Source organism: Heterocephalus glaber, unplaced genomic scaffold (genome assembly GCF_053883595.1).
Source record: "Heterocephalus glaber isolate CG9 unplaced genomic scaffold, H.glaber_assembly_v1.0 deba00001472, whole genome shotgun sequence".
Taxonomy (NCBI): domain Eukaryota; kingdom Metazoa; phylum Chordata; class Mammalia; order Rodentia; family Bathyergidae; genus Heterocephalus; species Heterocephalus glaber.
In genome coordinates, this window is record NW_028258315.1 from 39,493,511 (window position 1) to 39,500,983 (window position 7,473).

The 7,473-nt window shown below is 33.3% G+C and overlaps 1 non-coding gene across 1 annotated transcript; it reads left to right on the plus strand.

Annotated features, from left to right (window-relative positions):
• Positions 1–6,331: 6,331 nt before the first annotated feature.
• On the plus strand, positions 6,332–6,423 carry LOC147826328 (small nucleolar RNA SNORD116). The gene has a single exon (XR_015439643.1). It is a non-coding gene; the product is annotated as a small nucleolar RNA SNORD116 (small nucleolar RNA).
• The last annotated feature ends 1,050 nt before the right edge of the window (positions 6,424–7,473 follow it).

Genomic DNA, 7,473 nt, shown 5'->3' on the forward strand with positions numbered 1-7,473 from the left:
CTCTTTAATATGTACTAATTAAAACTTGAGGCACTATTAATGAAAATACACTCCATTTATTAAGACTATATTATCTAATATATCTTAACTATATTTTTCTTTAGCATATAAGAACTAGCTATAACCATTATGAAAAGCGTATTTTACTTTATAAACAAATACATCTTATACTGCCTGCTTTGTTGCAATTACCATGAAAATGGACTAATAAAAATTTCCTCTTTTAAGAGTTAGTGAAAGGAAATTGAATGGGAAAAATTAACATTAAAACCGCAGTTACTAAAATATTTGCTATGATGGTAATAAATCTAAAACAGTAGCAAAATCTGCTGGGTTTTTGTTGTTGTTTTGTTCAATTAACCTGATTGAGTCATTGCAAGACATTCATCTGTATCTATACATCCCTGTCTTTTATCCTTCTTGCTCTCCATGTCTGTTAACACACACTTAAATGTTTTTATTTGTCTCAAGTTTTGTAATAGATATGGCCCTTGATAAAGAATACAAATGCTATAACTTCACAATAGGAATTGTCCATCAAATTTTTCAACTAGGCTCTTTCCAGATTAACTTCAAGCCTAAGCACTTGGATCACGGTGTTCTGAGCTTTATCAAATATCAAATTTCTTTGATTCCTTGCAAATGATAATCATGACCTAGAAGTAATGTCACTATCTGTTGCTTTTTTCCCTAGTCTTTTCAAAAGTTGAATTCTAAGCTGAATCTCCATCTACTGCATGATGCTCTGTTTGTTTGTCAATACAGGGATGGTTATTTATTGTCACTGTTATTAAATTCTGACACAGATAAGGCCACTGAATCTCCCTTATTTTCTTTGTCACACTCCTCTCACACCGAACTCTTTGTAACCAACACTATTTTTGGTAAACTTTTTTTTTTTTTTGTACTGGGGATCGAAATCAGGACCTTGTGCTTGCGAGGCAGGCAAGCACCACCGAGCTAAATTCTCTGCCCAACCAACACCATTTTTATAGCATTGCATGTCCTCTGAGTCTCAGTGAGGCCCTTCTTTTTAATCTGAATCATCTAACTCTGTAGGCACATCTAACTCTGATCAACAAATGTGATAATAGCTGGTATGCACATGAAATATAAGGAGAAACTGGAAATATCATTATAACACTCTGAATAAATTATTTGACCAATTTGACTTCAACAGCAATTATGAAAAAAAGCATATGTCTTATTATTTAGAACATCAGAATCTTGATATTCAACATATTCTTAGCTTTTCTTTCAGCAATAATATATTTAACAGTAATTTCAGTGGCATTTCTAAAAATGTCAAGAGACATTGAATCATTACGCAGAAGTTATATTATAAGTGTACTTTTAAATTTTTCAGATGAAGAAAGTAAAAGGTTTTAAATCAGACGGCATTAAAGTTTCAATCAGTCTCATGTACTATGTTAATGGATAAACCCAATTTTCATTATATGGTTATTAAAATCATACTGCTTTTCATTTCTATGGATGCAGCTATGGTATTCATTGATACTATATTTTTAATGGACCAGAATTTAACTAGGAGGAAAATGCAAAAATATGTGAAAAAATGGTGCATATATTTCTTGAAACCAGAAAGATGTTTTAGGAGGTGAAATTACCAATGATGGTATCAAGCTATGAGAAGCTACATATAAAAGAAAGATATCAAGAATATTCTTAATAAAGAATACATTATTTGTTTATGACAATGTGACATACTGGACAACTAAAAACTCAAACACACCAAAAAATGATTCCTAATAAATTATAATAAACATTCATTAAAATGCATTTGTAAGCTTCAATGAAATTAAGGGAAATTCAAAAGGTCTGGTTTTAAAAAATCAAAGCAGTGTAGCAGACTGTGGTAATAAGGAGGTTTTTATGAGATAAATGGTTGAAAACCAAGGAGTTACAGCCTGAATGGCCATGGGGAACAGGAGATGAGGAATTGATCTTAGAAGAGGTAGAGATAATATGTAGATGTCCCACAAACAACTACATCAACACCAACAACAAATATAATTTTGATGGCTGTTTCCTCAATGAACAAACTAGAGAATCTGGCCACTGGTCCAACATTTAAAGACAGCAGGGAAATTTGACTCTCATGGCTTGTTCTGGACAGAAATTCTGTATCCATCCTGAGAATGTGTGGTTTTATAAAAGTGGCTATGAAAAGGCTTGGCTATCAATATGCACTACTATAAGTTATAGAAAATGTTGAGCTGGAAATTGACATAAAAAGTGCTGCCAGGTTGACAATATCTCCGAATTAATTGTTAGAAATAAAAGCAAAAGTTTCATAATGGAGAAATGATCAACTATACACTTAGTTAAATTGGTCTCACCTAAAAATAAAGTACAAAAACATGATTATAACCCAAGAAAGTCACACAATGTATCTATCATTAAACATGATTGTAAATAAATATGTGAATAGCATGGATGTTATATATTTAAATATGAGGAAAAAATATCGACTTATAAAAAGATCAAAATTATTCTAAAACCAAATATACAGACATCAAAATTTTAATCAATAAATTTAAAATGTTAATGCATAGTTATATAACAAATTTAAAAGTTGACAAAAGTAACAAACTGGATAAGGAGAGTAGATGAAACTCTCTGTAATAGCAACACGGTTCTATAACACAGATGGGAAAAAAATGTAAAATTCACTGAAGGAACAGAAACTCCCTGCATTCATCAAAACTTCTAGAGGAAAATAACATATCAACATGATCAAATCTCCTCAGCTCTGGAATATGTTTTTCAGTATAAAGTGCTCAGACTCCAACAATAACTGAGATTCTACATGAAGATAGAAGGTGGAAAAATGAAATATAGAACAACGAAAAAACTGTTTCTTAGAACTTAATGTCATTATTCAACCTGCAAATTCTTCCTTGACATTTTAGAAGGTGTGTTCATGACTACACAACTTAGCAAATGGCCGTATTAGTCTATCTTAGTATAGTGCCATTTACATTTTCTTTCACCAATAAATAGAGCAAAACTGTGTGTTCCTATTTATCATAATGGCAGTATTGCTGAAGGAGCAAATCCCACACTGGTGCTACAATTTCTTTGTATTAAAGAAAGAAAATGAACCCATGAATACAAAAGCATTGTTCTTTATGTCACTGGCATAAATTATGAATTTCCCAGAGGTAAAGCCTTTCAGCCTTATGGGATAAGAAAAGGATATAAGTCATTTGTTGTGAATCCATGGTAAATAGGTTCTCCTTCTGCAGTTATTCACTGAAACAAACATTGGTACGCATCCCTCTACTTTAACTTGTTTCATTAGAACAGAGTAGGCATTTCTCCAAAAATATAGAGCAGCCAACAATGCTTTGTCTTTGTGCACACATGATTTTCATGTGAAAATTAAAATTCAGTCTAGCTGCTGAGAAGGTTTGTTATGGTGTCCTCCACTGGTGAGTTTATAGCTAATTGTGATGTCGGTGGGTGAAGCCTGGTTGGGGCGGGGGGGGTGTGTCAATGTGGGTGGCCTGGAAAGGTCTGTCACTCTCCCTCTTCTCTTGATCCCTCTGTCTGCTTCCTGTTTGCCATGAGCTGTTTTCCTCTGCCATGCTACCCTGGATTACAGCCTGCCAACTGTGGTCTGAAACCTCTACAACCTGTGACCCAAATTAAACATCTCCTTCTGTAATTTGTAGTATTTTGTCCCACCAGTGAGAAAGTAACCAAGACAAGGTTCTAGAGAAAACATCTGATTGCTTCCCTCCTACAATCTGTAGTCTAGCCAGAACTATAACATGTGATTCAGAATTGTGCACAAATGGCTGATATTATTTATTTGTTTGTTTATCTATTGTAAGAGATGGGGTCTTTTTGTTTGCCTAGGCTGGCTCAGAACTCCTGGACACAAAGCATGCTCTTGCTTCACCCTCCTCTGTAGCAGAAGAGCAGATAGCCACATATCACCACACCTATATTTTTTGTCTCCAGAGAGCCACTCTTCTTTAGGAATTCAGAGGAATAAATCATGTAAATTCTATGAATATTTTATGAGTTCAAAACCAAGTGTAGAGATATTGGATGTTATCCTTCCTAAAGTTCCTTCTAGTCAATGTGATAGGACAAAAATGACTTATATGGACTGTTGAAAGCTTTTGTTTTTTTCCTTTGACCATCCAAACTGAATTCTGCATTCTTCTCTCCTCATAGGTCATATTCTTTGGGCTTACGTGTTGCAAAAAAGGAAAAAGGAAAGCATTTGAGAAGTGATGTGTTGGGTGGGCCTGAAGAGGGAGGATCTTAGGTATTTAGAAGAGAGAGTAAGCTAAACTTCATGAAGGGAGATTTCAGGATGATTGTTGCTAAAAACATGCTTCTTTTGAAAATACAACACTCTATTAATAGATTTTAAATAACATATAAATGTGGGTAATGTGTGTCTTCTAGTCTACATCATTTAGTAAGTTTATTTGAGATGGATTTTCATTGTCATGCCATGTCCTTTCATAAGGACATCATTTGGAAAGTGAGCCAAATGGAAAATGGCTTCATTTTCCACAACCTGCAACCCTTGGGAAATCCATTCTCATTTGAAGATGGAGAACTGTGATGAGAAAATGATAAGATAAACCAAAGACCCCTGAGGACTTCTGAAAAGCAAAGCAAAGACAAAATAGAGGATTGCTCCCTCAGAAGGCAGAGGCAGGGCTATGGAAAAGAATGATGAATGGAGGGTGTGATATGAAGGATGTAGCTCAAGAAAAGCAGAGTTGATTGTAAGGAACACTTTGAGGTTTTAGTGAGTTAGTGTCTGTGGAGCACTGTTGTAAAACAGAAGGGATAAGAGAAATACTGTTAATGGTTATGACATGGTGCCCTTTGAAATCATTGTAGGAGAGAGAATGACTTGAGAAATTTTGTTCACATATTTTGTATATGTTTTTGCCTGTATTGAGGATCAGGATATAACTGAATTTCCATTTAAACATGAGATTATAACAAAAAAGCAACCCAGTGCCTGCACAAAAATGTACAATGAAATAAACATATATTATTTTGCCTCAGAAATGCGATGAAGTTAAAGAACAACAAAAAATCTGAAAAAAGAATTTTTACACTAATTTAATTTATTTAGTTACAATTTTTAAAGCAGCAATCTTTAAAAATTGAATGTCCCTTTTTACCACATCAGGTTTCTTTTTGTACTACAACAGTTTTTAAAAATGGTGACTTATTGGTACATATACATAATGGAACATTGGTCAGCCATATAAAAGAATTAAATCATGGCATTTGTAAGAAAATGGATGGATCTAGAGATCATGCTATTAAATGAAGTAAGTCAGACTCAGAAAGTTAAATATCTCAGTTTCACTCATATAAGAAACCTTTAAAAAGTTAGTTAATAAAATAAAGGTAAATGACAGGAAAGTATAAGGTAGGTTTTTGGAGACAAGAAGAGAAAGTGTGGGAGGAAAAGATAGATAATTGGATTGAAAATGATCAAGATATGTTGAATGCACATACCAGTTTTCCAAAATGAACCTTGCCATTTTGTATTATCAACATCTTGTAAAAAATAATCAATTAAATAGAAAATAAGGCCACATTTGCAGCACAACTGTGGTTTTAGATTCAGCTATGCTATAACATCTTAGAGCAAAAGTGTCAATGAAAAAGAGTATACAGCAATCCTGTGAATAATAAATAAATAAATATTACAATAGGTTAGCAGACCATGATGTTGGGCACCTATGATCCCAGAGAGGCTAAGGGAGTCAGCCAGTTCAAGTACTGCCTGGTCTACATAATGTAAGTCTATCTCAAAAGCAAAAAATAAACAGATAAAATAGCTTGGGGGGTATAATTCAGTAGTTATATACACATGCTCAAGGCCCTCGATTCAGATTCCAGTACCACAGAAAAAAAAATAAGTGAAGTAAAAGTTTCTTCTTCCATAACCTCTTTCCCAACCTTTTCAGCCTTTCAAAAATCTTCCTGTTTTCTTCAAGCCAACTTTGGGTGATTGGGCCTTCTAGAGGTCTTTTTCATTTATAGGTAGAATTAACCTTTCTTTTATGTTTTCTTGTACACTGCTGGTGCTTATATATTTCATTTCCTATATAGTACAGCTCTTTACACCTTTACTAAGCATTTTCATTTTCTTCTTTATTCCCCAAAATGATCTTGAATGGTTTTTATTTAACATAATTATTATTCCCACTTGACTGATGAGAAAACTAAGGTTAGGAAAATGTGCATGATTTGTACCCACATCCAGAGACAGCACCTGAATTCTAGGGTTTACCCTCTGAATAAAACAGTATTATTTTCATTGATCATGACTCTCACATATGCATTCCTCAGAAAAGTGAACAAAATGAGTAGTAAATCTATTAAAATCTATTAAATCTATTAAAATCTATTAAATCTATTAAAATTTTTTAAATTTAAAAAAAAGTACAAAGTAGAAAGTGACTATAAGACTTGACATGTAGATTATTATTTGATAATATTGAGTAATTCCACAAAACGGAAAGAAAAAGGTTGGAAAATTTATTTTATTAGAACTATGATACCTGAGTGTTCCATCTCAAACTTGGTTCCACTTACAAATAGTAACACTGAATTAGAAATAATAGAGTAGGATTTAATTTTTTCTTTCAAAAGTTTCACTTGAAAATCATTTTCTGAGTTATTAATAATTATAATTGCAGTAGTAATGACATATCTAACCTAAGAGAAATGTTTTTAAGAGAAAGAATCATGTTAGAAATGCCGGGGATTAGCTCAGTAAAAAAAAAAAAAAACAAGAAATGATTCTAGTATACAACAAAAAAGGCGCTAAGCAAAATAATTTTCATTTTCCTGTTTTGCTTCTATTATTGAATTTTGAACATCCACTCTGTATGATAAAAAATATGAGAAATGTTTGATTTTTAAAAATTTATTATAGTTAAATTTATATTGCCATTACCCCTCCTCAAAATACTACCCCTTACACAATTATCCTATCACTCTTGCCACATTTTTTTTTTTTTTTTTTTTTGGTGGTACCGGGGATCAAACTCAGGACCATCCAAGACAGATGCAGCACCACTGAGCAAAATCCCCAGCCCTATTTTTTTTTTTAAAGAAACCTAATATTCCCCTATTTTATGTTTTATTTTATTTTATTGAGGGGGCGTTGAGACAGGGTCACCTCATGTAGTTCCAGGTGGCCTTGAACTCACTGTGTAGCGCAGGCTAGTCTCAAATTTGTAAGTCCTTTCTTGAGTGTCTTTGTGCAGTCATGTCTGGGTTGATGTCCTGAATTGATTCAAAACATTTACCTTTCATGGTCATTTTGATTTTAGAGATAAGCCAAAAGTTTCACGGGCTACATCCAGTGAAGAAAGTAGATGAGGACATCCTTAATTTTTTATGAGATTGCCTTTCTGTTAGATGGCACTTGGCAGCCGCATTCACCATATT